Source organism: Heterodontus francisci, chromosome 20 (genome assembly GCF_036365525.1).
Source record: "Heterodontus francisci isolate sHetFra1 chromosome 20, sHetFra1.hap1, whole genome shotgun sequence".
Taxonomy (NCBI): Eukaryota; Metazoa; Chordata; class Chondrichthyes; order Heterodontiformes; family Heterodontidae; genus Heterodontus; species Heterodontus francisci.
Genome location: NC_090390.1, coordinates 33,253,507 through 33,275,925, shown reverse-complemented (window position 1 = coordinate 33,275,925; position 22,419 = coordinate 33,253,507). Strand labels below are relative to the sequence as shown.

Sequence of the window (22,419 nt, the reverse complement as noted above, 5' to 3'; positions counted from 1 at the left end):
TTTAAAAATAAAGGGTTGCCCATTTAAGACAAAGATGAGGAGAAATGTTTTCTCTGAGGGTCATGAGTCTTTGGAACTCTTCCTCAAAATGCAGTGGAAGCAGAATCTTTGAATATTTTTATGGCAGAGGCAGATAGATTCTTGATAAGCAAGGGGGTGAAATGCTACAGCGGCTCGGTGGGAGTTGAGGTTACAATTAGATCAGCCATAATCTTATTGAATGGCTGAGCAGGCCCGAGAGGCTGAGTGGCCTACTCCTGCTCCAAATTCGTATGTTCGTATGTACATGCACCCCCAGGTGCCTATGTTCCTGCACACTCTTTAGAACTGTGCCATTTAGTCTGTATTGCCTCACGCTATCACTTCTGCCAAACTGCATCACCACACACCTATCTGTACTGAATTCCATCTGCTACCTGTCTGTCCATTCTACTAGCCTCTCTATGTCCCATTGCTGGCGATTTGTATCATCCTCACTGTTTGCCACTCCTCCAAGTTTGGTATCATTGGAAAATTTTAAAATTCTACTCTGTATTCCAAGATCCACATCATTTATATATGGTAAAAGTAGAAGTGGCCCCAACACTAAACCTTGGGGAACACTGCTCTCTACCATCCCCCGTCTGAAAGACAACAATTTGCCACAACTTGTTTTCTGTCCTTAAGTCAACTTTTTATCCAATTGGACACTGACCCTCCTATTCCATGGGCCTCATTTTTGTTAACCAGCCTTTTATGTGGTACTTTTATCAAATCCTTTCTTAAAATCTATATGGACAACATCCACCACATTCCCTTCATCAGTATTCACTGTTGGTTTAACTGTTGATTTTAACTTTTAAACATTCCTTGAAATGATGAATGGCTTTCAGCTCGGATTCCTTTACATACAGCTGGTACAATCAGTAGTTCAAAAGTATTAACTTATGAACTTAAGTATTAATTTCTTCAAAAAGCTGTAATCGTTATGTCTCAGCAGATTGATGGCGATCTCATCGACTTTGGGAGATTTTTCCGGAATCTCCAAAGATTTCCACCAGATAAAGTATTGCTAAAATAAGTGAGTGTTTCTGATCAAATGCTGTTTGGAGATGCTACTTGCAAAGTTTCTGTAATTTTCTTCAGTCTTCATCAGCAATGTATCTGGAACATGTTTTCTTCAGTGTCGTCAGCTTTGTTTTGTATCGTAAGCTTATGTGCTGGTGAAGGAGTGGAGAATATGATTTAACCTTGAATGCCTTTTTCAATATTTGTAAGGATAGTCAACAGATCCTTGTTTTCTTCAAGCTTTAGCTGCATACCAAATCTAGTAATCTGTAAAATTCCTCTATCTGATTAAATTCCTGAAGTCTAAGAGCCAATATGATCTTAAGAAAAGAGTTATTTGGGTTCAGTACTAATGCACTGTATAACTGCTTCACTGTTTTGCAGTGTTCAGGAAGCTGTGGTCTCCAAATATTTCTCATGTTTCGACTTAAAGAAACCTTTGGAGACCACAGCTTCCTGAACACTGCAAAGCGGGGAAGCAGTTGCATGAGCTGCATTCCATTCAATGTTATCAGGATCCTCCTCCAGAGCCTTCTCAAGACATTCATTTGTCTTTTCATATTACTTCCTGCCAAATATCAACAGTGACTAACCCTTCTCCCCGTACACTTCAGGTATCATTGCTGTATACTGAGAGCCATCAGCAAATTGTTGACAAATCCTCTCTAGCTTGTCGAGGTAGGACTGAGCCTCTGCCAGTTCTCCCATGTGATAATATACCCAGGCTGCGATTCCATAGATGACAAAGCTCCATTTTTCAATTTCGAATCTGTGATTCTTGCTCAGCATCTCTTCAGCTTCCCGCACATTTTTTAAAATTCATTCCTGGGATGTGGGAATTGCTGGCTAGGCCAGCATTTATTGCCCATCCCTAATTGCCCTTGAGAAGGTGATGGTGAGCTGCTTTCTTGACTCGCTGCAGTCCATGTGGGGCAGGTACACTCACAGTGCTTTTCGGAATGAAGTTCCAGGATTTTGGCCCAGCCACAGTGAAGGAACAGCGATATAGTTCCAAGTCAGGATGCTGTGTGGCTTGGAGGGGAACTTGCAGGTGGTGGTGTTCCCATGCAACTGCTGGCTTGTCCTTCTAGGTGGTAGAGGTCACAGGTTTGGAAGGTGCTGTCTAAGGGGCCTTGGTGCACTGCTGCAGTGCATCCTGTAGAAGGTACACACTGCTGTCACTGTGCACCAGTGATGGAAGGAGTGAATGTTTGTAGATGGGTTTCCAATCAAGCGGGTTGCTTTGTCCTGGAAGGTTTCGAGCTTCTTGAGTGTTGTTTGAGCTGCACCCATCCAGGCAAGTGGACAGTATTCCATCACACTCCTGACTTGTGCCTTGTAGATGGTGGACAGTCTTTGGGGACTCAGGAGGTGAGTTATTCACCACAGGATTCCTAGCAGCTGACCTGTTCTTGTAGCCACGGTATTTTTCTGGCTATTCCAGTTCAGTTTCTGGTCAATGTTAGCCCCCAGGATGTTGATAGTGGGGGATTCAGCGATCATAGTGTCATTGAATGTCAAGGGGAGATGGTTAGATTCTCCCTTGTAGGAGCAGGTCATTGCCTGGCACTTGTGTGGCGTGAATGTTACTTATGTTTGAAGGAAGGTCATTGATGAAGTAGATGAAGATGGTTGGGCCTGGGACATTACCCTGAGGATCTCCTGCAGTGAGGTCCTGGAGCTGAGATGATTGACCTCCAACAACCACAACCATTTTCCTTTGTGCTCGGTACAACTCCAACCAGCAAAGAGTTTTCCCCTTGATTCCCATTGACTCCAGTTTTGTTAGGGCTCCTTGATGCCATACTCAGTCAAATGCTGCCTTGATGTCAAGGGCAGTCACTCTCACCTCACCTCTGGAGTTCAGCTCTTTTGTCCATGTTTGAGCCCTGGCAGAATCCACACTGAGCGTCACTGAGCAGGTTCGAGCTAAGCAAGTGCCTGTCGACGACACCTTTCTTCACTTTACTGATGATTGAGAGTGGACTGATAGGGCGGTTATTGGCCGGGTTGGACTTGTCCTGCTTTTTGTGTACAGGACATACCTGGACAATTTTCCACATTGCCGGGTAGATGCCAGTGTTGTAGCTATACTGGAACAGCTTGGCTAGGGGCATGGCAAGTTCTGGAGCACAGGTCTTCAGTACTATTGCCAGAATGTTGTCAGGGCCCATAGCCTTTGCAGTATCCAATGCCTTCAGTCATTTCTTGATATCACGCAGAGTGAATCGTATTGGCTGAAGACTGGCATCTGTGATGCTAGGGACTTCAGGAGGAGGCGGAGATGGATCATCCATCGGCACTTCTGGCTGAAGTCTGTCGCAAATGCCTCAGCCTTACTTTTGCACTGATGTGCTGGGCTCCCCCATCCTTGAGGCTGGGGATATTTGTTGAGCATCTTCCTCCTGTTAGTTGTTTAATTGTCCACCACCATTCACAGCTGGATGTGGCAGGACTGCAGAGCTTAGATCTGTTGGTTATAGGATCTCCTAGCTCTGTTTACGCAGTTTGCCACGCAAGTACTCCTGAGTTGTAGCTTTGCCAAGTTAACACCTCATTTTGAGATATGCCTGGTGCTGCCCCTGGCATGCCATCCTGCACTCTTCATTGAAACAGGGTTAGTCCCCCAGCTTGATAGTAATGGTAGAGTGGGGGGGTATGCCGGGCCATGAGGTTACAGATTGTGATTGAATACAATTCTGCTCCTGCTGATGGTCCACAGCACCTCATGGATGCTCAGTTTTGCATTGCTAGTTCTGTTTGAAATCTATCCCATTTAGCATGGTGGTAGTGCCACACAACACGATGGAGGGTATCCCCAATGTGAAGACCGGACCATGTCTCCACAAGGACTGTGCGGTGGTCACTCCTACCAAAACTGTCATGGAGTGATGCATTTGCAGCAAGCATATAGGTGAGGACGAGGTCAAGTATATTGTTATATAAATTATTGAATGACTGCTCACAGTTTCTGCTCATTCAGTTTACAAAAGCAAACAGATTGTAAGGCATGGCTTGCTATTCCACAACATCAGACTTTATTTTTTTTATTCTTTCATGGGATGTGGGCGTCACAGGCCAGGCCAGCATTTATTGCCCATCCCTAATTGCCCTTTAACTGAGTGGCTTGCTCGGCTATTTTGAGGGCATGTAAGAGTCAACCACATTGCTGTGGATCTGGAGTCACATGTAGGCCAGACCAGGTAAGGACAGCAGATTTCCTTCCCTGAAGGACATTAGTGAACCAGATGGGTTTTTACAACAATCGACAATGGTTTCATGGCCATCATTAGACTAGCTTTAAATGCCAGATTTATTAATTGAATTCAAATTCTACCTTCTGCTGTGGTGAGATTTGAACCCATGTCCCCAGAGCAATAGCTGGGTCTCTGGGTTACTAGTCCAGTGATAATACCAGTACGTCACCACCTCCCCTATTATTGTTCCAGCAAATCATTCCACTCAACATTTTCCATTTGTAGGTTTCTTCTGAAGTGACATTGTAGCTGAATTAATTTCACTTTCTGGGAGTCCCTTTCAGTGTCACTATAAGAAATATGTTAAAATATTTTTTCATTTTATTAAACATTCAGCAATAAATAGCGATGAAGAAATTATTTCACACTGGCCAACCTAGAAACTCAGAAAAGCTAATAAGCAGCTCCAAAAAAAGCTGACAACCAGAAGCTGAAACACACAAACAAACAAAAACAACAGATAGGAGAAGACCAGCTGTACCACAGAACTTGTCCCAAACCATCTTGGTGCACTTTAAAACCATGATCTATTCACCAGGACTCATTACTTTCTTTCGATTAATTAATGTCTTATTCACACAGCCCTTAATCCCATGGGCTTTATTATTTCTCACAGGTCTATTATGTGATACTTTATCAAATGCCTGGGATTATCCAGGGCTGTAACATTTGTAATGCTTCAGTTCTCTGGCACCATTCCTGTATCTAAGGAGGTTTGAAAGATTGTGGCCAGAACCTCGGCAATTTCCATCCTTACTTCCCTCAGAAATGCAAGATGCATTCCACCTGGACCAGGTGACCTTTCTACTTTGAGCACTGCCAACCTTTTAAGTACCTCTTTATTTTTATCCTCTCCAATTCCTCTATTTCATCCTTCTTTACTGTTATATTGGCAGCATCCACTTCTTTCGAGAAGACAAATGCTAAGTGCTCATTTAGTGCCTCAGCCGTGCCCTCTGCCTCTACAGAAATATCTCATTTTTGGTGCCAAATGAACTCTAATCTTCCTTTGACTACCCTTTTAATATTTAAAAACAGACCAACAGTAGGACATCCTAAAATGCTTAACAGCCAATGAATTACCCTTGAAGTGCAGTGCAAGATTGTTAGGTTGCTAAAAGTTACTAAGCTGCATATTCATTGTTAAAATCTAGCTATTATGAACTAACAAATTATTTATTATTATAAAGTACCATTTAACTTTATTAGAATCCTTCTTTGTAGTATGGTAAAGTGGGAAAACTTAGGAAATAGGGCACAGTATAGACAAGATGTCAAGGCAGAGAGATTCTGTCTTATGTCAAGTTTCAAAATGCTTACTTGCATGCTGACAGGGGAAGGGAGGGGAAGATGCGTTTGGTAGTGGCAGGGTTCCCCTTGTCCTCACTTTCCACCCCATCAGCCTAATCGGTAACTGAGATGCTGTTCCTCGAGCTTGCGTTGATGTTCACTGGAACACTGCAGCAATCCAAGGACAGAGATGTGAGCATGAGAGCAGGGGGGAGTGTTGAAATGGCAAGCAACCGCAAGCTCGGGGTCCTGCTTGCGGACTAAGCTGAGGTGTTCCGCACAGCGGTCACCCAGTCTGCGCTTGGTCTCCCCAATGTAGAGGAGACCATATTGTGAGCAGCGAATACAGTATACTACATTGAAAGAAGTACAAGTAAATCACTGCTTCACCTGAGAGGAGTGTTTGGGGCCTGGGATAGTGAGGAGAGAGGTATTACACCTCCTGCGATTGCAGGGGAAGGTGCCATGGGACGGGGATGAGGTGGTCGGGGTAATGGAGGTGTGGACCAGGGTGTCGCGGAGGGAACGATCCCTTCGGAATGCTGACAGGGGAAGGGAGGGGAAGATGCGTTTGGTAGTGGCAGGGTTCCCCTTGTCCTCACTTTCCACTCATCAGCCTCCATATCCAAAGGATCATCCTCCGCCATTTCCACCACCTCCAGCGTGATTCCGGTTGCTTGCCATATCAACACTCCCCTCTGCTCTCATGCTCACATCTCTGTCCTCGGTTTGCTGCAGTGTTCCAGTGAACATCAACGCAAGCTCGATGAACAGCATCTCATCTACCGATTAGGCACAATACAGCCTGCCGGACTGAACATTGATTTCAATAATTTCAGAGCATGACAGCCCCCCATTTTACTTTCATTTTTAGTTATTTTTTCTTTTTTGCTTTTTTACATTTTTTACAATCTTTTTTTTGCATTTATTTCATTTCATCTTAGGTTGTTCAGTTTGCTTACCCACTGTTTTTTTTTCATGTTTGCACTTGCTGCTGTTCAATATTCAGTCTGTTAATACCTTATCTGTACTAATGCTTTGTCTTTCAACGCACCATTAACATATTGTTTGCCTTTGCTCCATGACCTTTTGGTCAGCTATGTGGCCTAGTCCAATCTACACCTCCTTTGTTATCTCTTGCCCCACCCCCACCTCACTTGCTTATAACCTGTGACATTTCTAATATTTGTCAGTTCCGAAGAAGGGTCACTGACCCGATCCTTTAATACAAGACTGATTACTGATTGGTATGAGGGGAGGGTTAACTGGAAGGCTGCCAGAATAAATTGAAATCTGACTTTGCCACTATGTGGCAGAGGATTTGAATAACAACAAGAAACTATGAGAGAGAGAGACCGAAAGCTTGAAGACCACAAGCCGCAAGAAAGAGAGTCGTGCACTCTGCCAACCAGTCTCGAATACGGGTGAGACTGTTAATTACTGCCTAGGTTTGTGACTGTGGTTTATCTGAGAACTGAACAAACTTGTCCTTACTTTTATCTCAAGAAAGTCGATTCACAACAAGCTGTTGTAATGCCAAGTCTCTTCCCACCTCAGAAGGGAGTTTAAAAAATCCTTATCTTATTAAAAATCTTACAGCAGTCACTGCTGGAAATGCAGCAGCCACTTTGTGTACAGTAAGATAACAACAGCAGCAATATGATAATGGCCAGAGTATTTGTGTTTTAATTATGTCAGTTGAGAGATAAATATTGGTCAGGACGCAAGGGAGAACACCTCTGCTCTTCATTGAAATGAGTTCAAAGACAAAATCTATTTGGTTAGAATCAAGGAAGAATAGAGAAGCTATAACACTGCTGGGAGTACACAATAAATAATCAAATAGTGGGGTAGAGATAGAGGAGCAAAATTGTAGGCAAGTTGCAGAAAGATGCAAGAACAGGAGAACTCGTCCAGTAAAGTACAATTAGAAAAGAATATGATTTTAAATCAAATCATAATCTGAAAAGTGCTTTATGAATGCAAGTCATTGGAGTTAGAATTGGAGATGAGGCGGACGTAGAAAACACAATGTCGCATTGATTGCCTGTTACACGCCCCCACCCAATATACAGTTCCACTGATCTCAAATGAACACATCATCCGACACGTGTTACCGCAAGCAGCAAAAGTGATTTGTTCTAATTTGTCTGTCCCTCCTACAGCCAATTTCATCCACATTCTTTCTGTCTTTATCTAATCAGGTTAATCTGAATTGTCAACTATCTGCATGTTGTATAGTTTGAACAGTGCGCTGATTAAATATCCGTCTGTTGATTAAATGTGCAGATTAAATTTTGGCAACAAGTCAGTGTTTGCTGTCAGAGCTCCATGACTACAGGCAGTCAGTGCAGGTTAAAGTGTTCAGTTAAGACTATTTACACTTTGAGAGTCTTTAAGCAGAATCCAGTTTACATTCCATGACGGTGCTTCTGATATGACCTCCTTTTTCCTCAACCGAGGATTTCCCCCCACTGTGGTTGACAGGGCCCTCAACCGTGTCCGACCCATTCCCCGCACCTCTACCCTCACCCCTTCCCCTCCCTCCCAGAACCGTGACAGGGTTCCCCTTGTCCTCACTTTTCATCCCACCAGCCTCCATATCCAAAGGATCATCCTCCGCCATTTTCGCCACCTCCAGCGTGATGCCACTACCAGTCGCATCTTCCCCTCCCTTCCCCTGTCAGCATTCCGAAGGGATCGTTCCCTCCGCGACACCCTGGTCCACTCCTCCATTACCCCCACCACCTCGTCCCCGTCCCAGGGCACCTTCCCTTGCAATCGCAGGAGGTGTAATACCTGCCCATTTACCTCCTCTCTCCTCACTATCCCAGGCCCCAAACACTCCTTTCAGGTGAAGCAGCGATTTACTTGTACTTCTTTCAATGTAGTATACTGTATTCGCTGCTCACAGTGTGGTCTCCTCTACATTGGGGAGACCAAGCGCAGACTGGGTGACCGCTTTGCGGAACATCTCCGCTCAGTCCGCAAGCAGGACCCTGAGCTTCCGGTTGCTTGCCATTTCAACACTCCCCCCTGCTCTCATGCTCACATCTCTGTCCTGGGATTGCTGCAGTGTTCCAGTGAACATCAACGCAAGCTCGAGGAACAGCATCTCATCTACCGATTAGGCACACTACAGCCTGCCGGACTGAACATTGAGTTCAATAATTTCAGAGCATGACAGCCCCCCACTTTACTTTCATTTTTAGTCATTTTTAGTTATTTTTTCTTCCTTTTTTTTTTGCATTCCTTTTTACATTTTTTACAATCTTTTTTTGCATTTATTTCATTTCATCTTAGTTTGTTCAGTTTGCTTACCCAATGTTTTTTTCAGGTTGTTTTTCTTCAGGTTTGCATTTGCTGATGTTCATTATTCAGTATATTCACACCTAATCTGTACTAATGCTTTGTCTTTCAACACACCATTAACATATTGTTTGCCTTTGCTCCGTGACCTTTTGGTCAGCTATGTGGCCTGGTCCAATCTGCACCTTCTCCTTTGTTATCTCTTGCCCAACCCCCACCTCACTTGTTTATAATCTGTGACTTTTCTAATATTTGTCAGTTCCGAAGAAGGGTCACTGACCCGAAACGTTAACTCTGCTTCTCTTTCCACAGATGCTGCCAGACCTGCTGAGTGAATCCAGCATTTCTTGTTTTGATCCAGTTTACATTGCTTGCTGCAGTCTGGGTGTAAACTTCCTGTACAGCAGAGAGCTTTGTGCATTTCAGAAAACAACATGGTCAGAGCGGTCTGACAAAAATCACTGATTAAATATTAGAGAATGTGGAGAGCAGAATCTCAATTCTCTAAACATTGAAATTGTGGTTATGTAGGTTTCGAAAATACTCAAGGATTCAACAAGCCCCTTTGCAAACCACATATGACATCACACTTTCCTTCCTACTTCGTTGAAATCCCTATCCCCTCTTAGGTCTCCCCTACTTTTCCCTCCATTCCTCATTCCTTCTCCCCTACATTGCCCCCCATTTTGCTCCCTTCCCTATCCTCTCCGAGCTGCTGTTGGAGAGGAAGAGGGGAAATTGTGCGAGAAAAAGTGAGAAGGAAGTGAGAGTGATAGGCCGGCAATATCTTGCTTTATTGTCAATGAGTATTGTAGGACTATTCAGCTCAGCTTCTTTGACCTCGCTGTGATTCTCTCTCCTTCTCAACTGCTGTCCTCCTCCGGGCTGCTGTCAGGTCTGGGTCATCTCTACACTGCTCTCTTGAGCTTCTCTCTTGAACTTTTCTCCTCTCCAACCATTTTTCAGGGCTTTCTTGCCTCTTTGCTTTCCTGCATGTGCAGCCCCCACCGCCCCCAGTCTTCCCATGTTCTATTTGACTTCACTGCCCCCCTCCTCCCCCAGCGCCCACTTCACATGTCACCTTCTGAAGTGACATACCGCAGCTGCTCACGCTACTTCCAGAATGTGCGCTATTGTGCTGTAAATATTCAGCAGGTCTGGCAGCATCTGTGGACAGAGAAACAGAGTTAATGTTTCAGGTCAATGACCTTTCATCAGCCGAGGGCTAGAGTGATGCCAAGTATTGAGGAGAATTTTACAGAAGGCAATTGAAGGAGCAAGTTGGAGAGAATTTTGGGAGGGAGTTCTAGACAACACAACTCAGATGCCTGAAAGCCTTGCCATTGACGGCGGAGCAGAGGGGAATGGGGTGGAATACACCAGAGGCCCAAGTCCAAAGGCCGGGCTTTAAGTCAGAAAGGGTGCTGAGAGAGGAAGAGTGGGGTGAAAGCATGATCAGTCTGTGGACACTGTCCAGTATGGCCCTTCAAATGTATCACGCGTCGTGGTGATGTGCTGCACTCTGAACAACTTGACGTCAGAGAGAGGAATGGAGTTGGTATTGGAAGATGCAGAGGAGGATGAGGAGAAAGAAGGTTACAATCAGCTGGCACACCGTGCCCATCCAGAGGTGCTGCTGTGGCCTGTGCCCATTGACCTGCAGACCAGGGAAGCCCAAGCTGCCCTCATCCAGGCAAAATTTACCTGAGTATGGGGCTTCCTAGACTGCACTCTTGGCATTCGAGCCTTTGTGGCAGAAGTGCTGGCTGCTATCACGAGCTCTCCAAACCATAAAGATCTCCTTGACAGAACAAATCCCATGCTGCTACCCCTCCACTTTATCAATGTGTACCACAACATTCACTGATATCACATCCAGGCCATTCCTAATGGTGATTGTGCAATGGGACAATAAGAACTACTTAAGACGCCCACATCCCATGAATGAATAAATAACTTAGGCATTGCAAACACTTTCATTGTAATAAAGCACATCAAGTTGACAGCGGCACAAAATAAGGCACCCAAGTGAATCCTATAGTGCAGATGGACTCATTTGTGCATTCTCTTCTGTGAACTTCCACGTGCTGCTACCCCTATTGCTGGAGCAGATGTGGATCCAACCTGCTCAGATCTGTGCTCCGGTGAATAAGGTGCCCATCCTCTGGGTTGCAGTGCCAGTGAGGGCCCTGTCACAGACTGGCCCACCTGCTTCTTTCTCTACAGGGGGCAGGACACAGCATTTGTGTCTCTGTCAGAATGCCTAAGGGGTGGCCACAGGGTGGGGTGGCACTTTGAGGAGATCCCCCCATTGCCATGATCCCTGCTACCCTTTGTTCTTTCAAGGCTCACCTGCACGTCTCTGCTAACTGAGAGCGAGACAGCATCTGGCAGCGTTTCCATACATTTGTGAACAAAAACTGCAACCGAGTGATCAATATTGCTTAGGGTTGCAGATGTATATGAAGGTCACTGGGCTGATCCTGTATTCACTCGGTGGCCTCTTCATGAGGGTGGCCACTCTTTCAATGGAGGAGGTCATGCGCTCATATACCTGAGACATGATGGCACTCATGACATGGATGGACTCCTCCACCTTCTGCCCAAAGGTGTGCACAATCACAGGAAACTCTGAGAGATGCCCTCGTGTCTCCCTTTGCTGCTCCATATGCACCTGCTTGGTATATGACCTCGGAAGCTCAGCATCTGTGTGGAGCTGAGTATGTCTGGAGCTGCCCTCACTCCTCCAATGGGGACACCCACAGCTCTTGTCATTGCCTCCATCATCTGCTCCTGCTCCTCAGCTTGTGCCACCCATTCTCTCAGTGAATGAGGTCCCACAAATGTGCATGTATCTGCACTGGTGGAGGGTGCACTTCACTCAAGTGATGCTCCATCCTCAGACTGCTGACATTCCTCTGAGGTTTGTGCTGCCTCCTCATGCGGCTGCTGCACCTCCAGCAATATTCCCACGGGAGGGACAAAACCTCTGTTAGTGAAGCTCAGAGGTCTCAATCTTGTGAGATCTTGCTGGTATTCAACTGTGAACTTTTGGATAGTAACAATGGCAGGACAGGTGTTAGGTTGCAGCTGTGGTATGTGGGAGCTTTTGGATGCCAAGGCATCCAGGGCAAACACATCTGCAGAAAATGTAAGCAGCTAGAGGAATTCCAGATCAGGATTATTGATCTGGAAGCCGAACTGCAAACACTGCACAACATAATTGAGCTTCATGGCAATTGCCAATTGGCAGAGGGCAAGTAAGATTCGTGAAATTAATATGTGGCTCACAGATTGGTGTGGGAGACGTGGGTTTCAGTTCGTGAGGCACCCGCACCAGTACTGGCGAAAGTGGGGGCTGTACCATCGGGACAGTCTGCACCTGAACCATGCTGGGCCCAGTGTTCCAGCAAACCGTATAACTGCGGAAGTAGAGAGGGCTTTAAACTCAACAATGGGGGCGAGGGATCAAGCCTGGGCAGATGGAGCAAATCAAAGGGTAGAGTCAAGACAGGAGAGCAGAATAATAATATGGGAAATGAAGGTCAGAGAATGGCAGGAAGGGACAGAAGGAAAAACCTAAAAATACACCAACAGTCAAGACTAGATGTTACAAAAAGAACAAAAAGACAAAGATAAAGGCTCTGTATCTGAGTGCATGTAGCATTCATAACAAAGTAGACAAACTGATAGCACACATTGAAGTAAATTAATGTGATCTGATAGCCATTACAGAGACATGGCTGTAGGACGATAAGGATTGGGTCCTGAATATTGAGATGTATGTGACATTCAAGATGAATAGCAAGATATGTAAAGATGGAAGGGTAGCACTGTGAATCAAGGATGGCATTGGTGCAATAGTTAGGGATGACCTTGGTTCAGGAGATCAGGACACAGAATCAGTTTGGGTGGAGGTGAGGAATACTAGGGGAAAGAAGTCAGTGATGGGAGTAGTCTACAGGCCCCCAAACAGTAACCACAATGTAGGACAAAGTATACAAGAAGAAATAGTGGGTGCTTGTGATAAAAGGATGGCAATAATCATGGGTGATTTTAATCTACATATAAACTGGAAAAATCAGATTGGCAATACTATCCTGGATGAGGAGTTCATAGAATGCTTTTGAGATAGTTTCTTAGAGCAGCATGTTCTGAAACAACCAGAGAGCAGGTTATATGAGATTTGGTATTGTGTAACATGACACAATTATTGGCCTCAGAGTAAAGACAACTCTAGGTAGCAGCGACCACAATATAATTGAATTTTACATCCAGTTGCAAAGAGAGAAGAGTGGGTCTAAGACTAGTATTTTACACTTAAATAAGAGCAACTATGTGGGCATGAAAGCAGAGCTAGTTGAAGTGAACTGGGTTACTAGGCTAGGAGATAGATCAAGAGAGGAACTTTGGCAGACATTTAAGGGGATATTTCAGAATACTCAGAATAAGTACATTCCTACTATAAAGAAACATTTTCAGGGGAGGACCCACCATCTATGCTTAACTAAAGAAGTTAAGGAAAGCATTAGACTTAAGGAAAAAGCATATAATTGCGCAAAGATGAGTGGCAGGTCAGATGATTGGTCAGAATATAAAGAACGGCAGAGAATGACTAAAAGGTTAATCAGGAGAAAGAAAGTAGAGTATGAGAGGAAGCTAGCTAGGAATGTAAAAACAGATAGCAAGAGTTTCTACAGGAAAAGAGTATGTAAATTGAGTGTTGGTCCTCTGGAGAGTGAGAATGGGGAGTTAATAGTAGGTAATATGGAAATGGCAGATGAGATGAACAAATATTTTGCTTCTCTCTTCACTATCGAAGATACAAAAACCATTCCAGTAATAGCTGTAAATCAGGAGGTGGAAGGAAGAGCTGCGAGCTGACAAACCCTGGGTCCAGATGGGCTTCATTAAATGGGCTTAAAAGAGGTGGCGAATGAGGAAGTAGATGCGTTGGTGTTAATTTTTCAAAATTCGTTAGATTCTGGAAAGGTTCCAGCAGACTGGAAAGTAATAAATATTAACCTTCTATTCAAGAAGTGGGGAGGCAGATAGCTTGACCTCTGTCATGGGGAAGATTTTAGGATCAATCATGAAGGAGGCTATAGCTCAGCAGTTAGGAAAACTCAAGGTAATCAGGAATGGTCAGTATGGTTTTGTGAAAAATAAATCATGTTTAACCAATTTATTGGAGCTGTTTGAAGGAGTAACATGCGCTGTGGATAAAGGGGAGCCCGTTAACGTACTGTATTTGGATTTCCAGAAGGCATTTGAAAAGGTGCCACATAAAAGGTTATTGCACAAAGCAGGAGCTCATGATGTAGGAGGTAACATATTAGCATGTATAGAAGATTGGCTGGCTGGCAGAAAACAGAGAGTATGCATAAATAGTTCCTTTTCTGATTGGCAGGATGTGACGAGTGGAGTCCCGCAGGGTCTGTGCTGGGGCTTCAACTTTTTACAATTTATATCAATGGCAGAGATGAGGAGAGCAGTGGCATGGTAGCTAACTTTGCAGATGACACAAAGATAGGTAGGAAAGTATTTTGTGAAATAGACATAAGGAGGTTGCAGACCAGTATCGATAGATTGAGTGAGTGGGCAAAAATCTGACAGATGGAGGATAATGTGGGAAAATGTGAAGTTGTTCACTTTGGCAGGCAGAATAAAAAAGCAGAGTATTACTTAAATGGAGAACGACTGCAGAGTTTCAAGGTGCAGAGGGATCTAGGTGTTCTAGTGTATGAGTCACAAAAAGTTAGTACGCAGGTACAGCAAGTAATAAAGAAGGCTAAGGGAATGCTATCCTTTATTATGAGAGGAATTGAAAATAAAAGTATGGATGTTATGCTTCAGTTATACAGGGCATTGGTGAGACCACATCTCGAATACTGTGTGCAGTTTTGGTCTTCTTATTTAAGGAAGGATGAAAATGAGTTGGAGACAGCTCAGAGGAGGTTTATAGATCGATACCTGGAATGAGTGGGTTGTCTTATGAGGAAAGGTTGGACAGACTGGACTTGTTTTCACTGGAGTTTAGAAGAGTGAGTGGAGACTTGATTGAAGTATATGAGTTCCTGAACGGTCTTGACAAGGTGGATGTAGAAAGGATGTTTCCTCTTGTGGGTGAGTCCAGGGGGCACTGCTTTAAAATTAGGGGTCACCCTTTTAGGACAGAGATCAGGAGAATTTTTTTCTTTCAGAGGTTGGTATGACTTAGGAACTCTCTGCCTCAGAAGGTGGTGGAGGTGGGGTCATTGAATATTTTTAAGGTGGAGGTAGATAGATTCTTGTTAGGCAAGGGAATCAAAGGTTATTGGGGGTAGATGGGAGTGTGGAATTCGAAACACAAAGAGATCAGCCATGATTTTATTGAATGGCGGAGCAGACTTGAGGGACCATATGACCTACTTCTGCTCCTAATTCATATGTTCATAACTGCACAAATGAGGGGGTTGATCCAATCTGATTGAATTGTTAATACATTATGCTTTCACCCACTTTCTGTATCACCCCCATCTCGCCTTTAGTGACAGCCTGGCCTCCTGCCACCCTGCCAATCTCTAGGCCTTCCTCCTCCATTGGCATCAGGATTGCCAGCAAGGGGGCTACATCCCTGGTGTGACTCCTCTCCCAGGCACTGCATGCTCTCTTTTCCTACAAGGTGAAGGAGAAGAGTGTAATTTGTATAAGGGATGCACTGGGTGCTTCATGAGGCACTGGCACATATAATGATGCTCACACTCGAAAAGACAGCAACTGTTTATCAGGTTAGCTATGAATGAACGTGGTGTGAGCACTTTCGACTGATGAGGAAGGACCAGGACACACATTCCTCTGAGTTCCTGCCAATAGTGTGACTTACATCCAATCCGTGCAGAGGTCTGTTGAAGATAGGACAGATTCATGGCTGCCATCTGAGTGTTGCAGGGCACTCACCTTGTCAGACATCAAAAGGTCATTGAAGCGTTTCCAGCACTTTAACCATGTCCTTCTGACAACACTCGAGTTGCTGATGTTCTGTGCAACCTCCAGCCAAACCTGGCTGGTCATGATGGCTAGCCCCATCCTCCTGCTTTCAGGAAGCAAATCATGCCTCTGTACCCTCCCTACCTCCAACATTACCTCCAAGGAGTTGCATGTGAAGCATGATGTAGTCCCACCCCTTCCATTTCGGTTCATACTCTTGTGTTGCCAGTCTCTTCAGTAACACTCTCACCGCATTCACATTGCAGCCTGCCGGATGACCTTTAGATCATGCCTGCTAATTCGCTCTCCAGCCTCCTCAACCCACCCACCATTCCTAATTGGATGGCAATACCAGAGGTGGGTTCTTGATTGGCCTCCTCTGGAAGATTGAACCGGAAAGCATTCCATTCTCATCTCCGGGTTACAGACCCGGAAATGAAGCTCTGTTGCCTATAAAACTTAAGTTGGAAAAATTCAGCCCATAGTCACTGTTATAATGTTGGAAATATGGCAGTTGATGTGTACACAGCAAGGTCTCATAGCCACAATGTGATCATGGTCAAATAATCTGTTTTTAGTGATATTATTTTGTAGATATATTGAATTGCATACAGCCTACAGGACAGTAACAGGCCATTTGGCCCAACTGATCAATGCTGACATTTATAATCCACAAGCTTCCACCCACTCCTCCTCACCTAACCCTATCAGCATATCCTTCTATTCCTTTCTCTCTCATGTGCGTATCTAGCTTATCCTTAAATTCATCTAAGCTATTCAACTTAACTACTCCTTGTTCCACGTTCTTACCACTATTTGGGTAACAAAGTCCCTCTTGTATTCCCTCATGGATATACTCATGACTATCTTATATTGATGGCATCTAATTTTGGTCTCCCCCACAAGAGGAAACATATTCTCTACATCAGGGGTGTCCAACCATGTTGCGTGAGGGGGGTACATTACAATTTTTGTATTACATAGGGGACCGGTGAGACAATTTCGGAAAGATAAAGACATTAAAAATGTTATCTTACTATTAATCAAAACAAAAACAAATTTGAAATTTGCGAAGAATCTTGAAATGAGAAGACTAATTTATTGACATATTTTCTCATCACTCTGTTTGACACTGATTTAGTGAGAGAACTGGCATTTCTTTGCTTGCACAAGTAGTCACTGTTTGCCCACACACATGGCATGATGTGGAGTCTTGTGGATAGATGTCCATCTGTCAGGAATGATCTCAATCACTGTCTCTCCCTCTCTGTCACTCTGTCTCTCTGTCTCTCTTTCTCTCTCTCCCTGTGTTCCTCCTCATTGTGTTTCCCCCCGTCTCTCTGTCCCCCTCTCTCTCTCTCTCTCTGTCCCTCCTCTATCTCTCTCTCTCTGTTCCCCCATCTCATTCCCTGTCCCCCTGTCTCTCTCTTGCTCTTTGTCCCCCAGTTTTCTTCTCTGTGTCCCCTTTCTCTCGCTCTGTTCCCACTCTCTCTGTCCCCCATTTCTCTCTCTTTGTTCGCCCGTTTTCTCTATCCCCATTCTCTTTCTCTGCCCCTCTCTCTCTCTGTTCCCACTCTCTCTCTGTCCCCTGTCCCCTCTCTCTCTCTACCCTCTCTTTCTGTCCCCTTGTCTCTCTGTCCCCCTCTTTCTCTGTCCCCCATTTCTCTCTCTCTGTTCCCCCCCCCCCGTTCTCACTATCCCCACACTCTCGCTGCCCCCTCGCTCTCTATGTCTACCTCTCTCTCTGTCCCCGTATCCCCTTTCTTTCTGCCCTCTCTCTCTGGTCCCCCTCTCCCTCAGCCTCTCTCTTTCTCTCCCTCTTTACTCCTCTCTCTCTGCCTCTCTCTCTTTCCCTCTCTTCCTCTCTCTCTGTCTGCCCCCCCCCCCTCCCTCTGTCTCCCTGCCCACCCTCTCTGTCTCTGCCATCTGTCTCTCTGTCTCTCTGCCCCTCTCTCTCTGTCTGACAGTTTCAGGGAGTGGGAGTGCTTAGCACAGCATTTTATGGTTGATCAATTTTTTTAAATAAAGGATTGCGCTGTCAGTTTCACAGCTGACAGTTGCTGACATCGGAAAAAGCGGTTTCTCAACTTTGGACAGACTCTGGGTTTTCTGGTGCCCTTTTATAACAAATTCGGAATCCGCTGGAAAACCCCGAATCTGTTGGAAGTTCAGAAACCACTGTTCCCGATGTTAGCACCTGACAGCTGTGATATTGACATTTGCAATTTATTTAAAAAGCCAGTTTGGAGGAAGAAGACAATGGAAACATTTTCATCTATAAAATACATCCACAGGCCAGATGGAAACATTTGGCGGGCCGGATCCTGGGCTGCGGGCTTTATGTTGGACAACAATGCTCTGCATCAACACTACCAAACCGTTTAATAATATTAAAGACCTCCCAGATCACCCATAAGTTTTCTCGCTTCAAGACAAGAGAGATCCAGCCTGTTCAGCCTTTTATCATGCTCATATAATATGAATTTATGAACTTTAAAGTTGAATTTCTGAAGTGTAAACCTGAAATGGACACTTTCCTATAAAACAAAATGGAGTTGAAAGGTCAGGTGATCTTTTCTTTCCTGCCAATACACACAGAACTGCAAGAACCCCAAACTAATTTTCATGTCTTTACAAGGCTTGGCGAAGTCATTAAAATGCAAATGACCCTGTGGTAAAGGCTGCATTTCTCCAAATAAAAAGAACTGGCTTCACAACACTGCTGCAGATTTTTTGATTCTAAACTTGAAATCCAGAGATTGGATGTGAAAAGCTCTATTTTATCAAGATGGTGTGTGAATAAGTAATACCTGGACTCCATTGTCTGACAATGACCTAAATATGGGAAACTATTAATGAGGGCAATGGAAAGACATGCTGTGGTCACATGACTAGATTTGTGATAAGGATTTTGATCAGGTATATTCTGGGCAGATGGGCAGAAATATCTTTTGCCAATGAAGAGAAAGGACCCTGCCTAGGACCACCAGCTTTTAATCCTCATGTGGGCAGAGACTGGAATTTTCTTGAACTCCCCACTGAGGAATTGTACCAGGGCATCGCCATTGAACTTTAACTGGAATATTACGATAGAAATCTGCTACTGCGGATGCGAGCAACAGCAAATCCGTCCTCGTTAACCCCCAGAGCTTTTCTTCAGTGGACAAAAAAGGATTACAGGCTTGCATCGTTTCAAGTCTTCACCCCAGGGAAAAGCAAGTGTAACAGAGAACTCTTGAAATCATAAGACCTAAACACATGCTACTTTTATAATCGCAATCTTTTCTTGAGTGTGTATATCTGTATGAATGTGAGAGAGCTTGCAGTTGTGTATATTCAAATGTTCAACAATAAATATTTACTACCTTTTAAAACTTGAGAAAACTGTCATTTTTTCTGTCTGTTCCTCAAAATTAAAGCATTCAGGGGTTAAAACGCTTTTTAAAACACACTGTCTTTGGTCAGTCAAGAGGTTCAAAAAGGGGGAGCCATTCCTATCATCTCTCACCTGTCCTTAACACTTCACAGATAAGTACATCCTATAAATTCTGTTGTTTTTGTGAATTTTTTAATGCATTTTCTCCAGTGCCTCTTTATCTATTCAATAATATGGAGACCAGAATTGCACAAAGTACTCTGACTGTGGTCTAACCAAAGTTCGCTGCAATTTTAATATACAAGATAAATATTGGCCAGACACCAGGGAGATCTCCCGAGTCCGTCTTTGAAATAGTGCCATGGTATCTTTTACATCCAACTGAGAGGGAAGATGGGAGCATGCTTTAACTTCTCATCTGAAATTCGGCACCTCCGACAGTGCAGCATCCACTCAGTACTGCCCACAACCCACTGACTCAGAGGCAAGAGTGCTACCACTGAGCCACGTTTGCCACCTTTGCTATATGTTATTTACACGTGAAAATCTCTCTTACCTCATGAGATCTGAATGAATAGGCCAGTTTCCTGTTTACTTTTACACCCCTTGTTTGATCAGCTAAAAAAACAGCTCAGTGTATTTCACTTTTTGAAGATATTTACGTTCCATCTGCCCACTTTAGTCAGATGATTTTGCAGAATTGTACTTGACACAGGAGGTTGAAAGCAACAGATTCTTTATCAGCTGCAGAAAATGTATTCATTACTGTGACCAAAACAAAAGACCTACTTCTGCCTCAGTCCACCCACCCCCTTGCCCCAGATTAATTACTTATTCATGTATTGTTTAGAACTTGGTGTGTGCTTACTCTGTGAACATTATATTTTGTTGTCTAACAACAATGGCTGCACTTCGTAAATGAATTCATTTGTATGTTAATTACTTGGAATTATGATGACAGGGGAGTGAGGAATTTCTAAAAACTGTTTTCCAGGAGTACAGACAGCAAAGGGGGAATTTTATGCGCCCTCGAAGAGCTGAATATGTCGTGCGCGGGGTGATTTAATTCGGCGGGAAGTGATTTGTTGGATTCCCGACAGCGGGATTTTTTTTACCGAAATTAAGTCGACGGCGTGTTTGTGGTTCTCCAGGGTTCCCACTGCACGGTGGCGGATTGTAGTTTTGCATTCATTTACATGCTATGAATACTCATTACCCTATACTTAGTTACAATTAGCTCCTACCTGCCAGATTAAATGAATAGCGAGCTCTATTCCTGTGCCCGCTGGTTCATGTTTGTTTCAACGTGACGTACAGCAATCGGCTTTGTGCAGGTGAACCTGAGGTCAGTGTTTTTCTTTCTTAAACTCATCAGCAAAATGAACGCCATTATTGGAATGGAGGTTTGCCTCCAGGCTGGCATTGGAATGGATGTTTGCCTCCAGGCTGGCATTGGAATGGATGTTTGCCTCCAGGGTGGCATTGGAATGGAGATTTGCCTCCAGCTGGCATTGGAATGGATGTTTGCCTCCAGGGTGGCATTGGAATGGAGATTTGCCTCCAGCTGGCATTGGAATGGATGTTTGCCTCCAGGCTGGCATTGGAATGGATGTTTGCCTCCAGGCTGGCATTGGAATGGAGATTTGCCTCCAGGCTGGCATTGGAATGGAGATTTGCCTCCAGGCTGGCATTGGAATGGATGTTTGCCTCCAGGCTGGCATTGGAATGGATATTTGCCTGCAGGCTGGCACCAGCAAGGGTAATTCTTTTCAGGGAATGACGGCAAAGTTATGGGAGTGTGTACATGCAGGAGCAGGGGAGGGAGGAGCGGAGAGCAAAAGGTGGGGTGATCGGGTGCATGGAGGGGCGGGGGAGGGTAATTGGGGAGGAAAGGATGGGTGATCGGGTGCCTGGAGGATCAGGGGAGGAAAGGGTGTGGTGACTGGATGCATGGAGGAGCTGGGGAGGGAGGAGGGGAGTGTCCAGGGTGCGCAGTGGTTGTTACTGCTGCTGTTGCTGGATGTGGGTGGCTGTGAGGATGGTGGGTTGATTTGAGTTTTACAGTCAGCAGATAGTCATGAAGGGCCGAAAGGGAGGGATGAGTGCTGCCAGCAGTGGGGACCTTTGGAACGAATGCAGGGTACTGGCTGGCAGAGGGAACAGTCACAGTCAATGGGGTAAATGGATTCTGTAGGCGGCAAGGTCAAGTCCTATGGTTGGGTATTCTACAACACCAAAATGGGGGGATTGGAACTTCACGATAATATTAAGGTCGATTTGAGGAGGATTAAGAGTCAGAGTTGGCACGTCAATGGTAATGGGAGTAGGAGCAGGGGGAAGGGATGGCATGAATAAATAGGTTATGACACTTTCCAAGGTAATGGGGGAGTTTCAATGGTAAGGGAAGGAAGGGTTACAGTTACATTGGGTGGTTCAAGGGTGATGGGTTCAGGCTGGAAGGTTGCAGGAGGTTGGAAGGTGGGGAGACCTTCCCGAAATTGTACACACACCATTTTCTTCAACAATCATGCAAACCACGTGGACAGTCAAGGATTGCAAAGAGAGTGGGAGGAAACAAATGTGTATTCCTCTGGTTGCAATTCAAAGGCACATAAAAGCGAACTGCTCATTGCCTCGATGTTGCAGCTGACAGTCAACAGTGGGCTGAATTGGAATGCTCTGCTTATTTAATGTTTAGAAAAACTGCAGAGACATGGGTCTCATACACCCAATTTGCCTAGTACCATGGGAAGATGAGCAGAGGGAGTGACTAAGGAGGGCTATTTTCCCTGAACGCATGACGCCTGAATGCCAGCAACAAGCAGAACAAGGTGAGGATGCTCTGAATGATAACATTGAGTGTTACGACCAGGTGAGAAAGGTGTCTAGGGGTCTTTTATTGTCTTCACCTGGTCTTATCGTCACAGTGTTTGATTTTTAAACACATTGTGTTTGGAACTCTCCCCTTGGTGAATCCTTATTCACCACTTTCCAATTATAAGACAAAGAAATGAGCACAACAGGTTTTCTTCGGTTTAAAGAAGAAAAGTTAAATTTATTAAAACGTAAACTCTAATTCGGTTAACGCCTACAGATATACAACGTGCCCACGCTAGCATGCACATGCGATACACACATGCAAATAGGGACAGAAAAGAACAGAAGTAAAAT

At 44.6% G+C, this 22,419-nt stretch overlaps 1 pseudogene; it reads right to left on the bottom strand.

Annotated features, from left to right (window-relative positions):
- Window positions 1-818: 818 nt before the first annotated feature.
- On the bottom strand, window positions 819-9,999 carry LOC137380858 (interferon-induced protein with tetratricopeptide repeats 1-like; annotated as a pseudogene).
- Window positions 10,000-22,419: the final 12,420 nt, after the last annotated feature.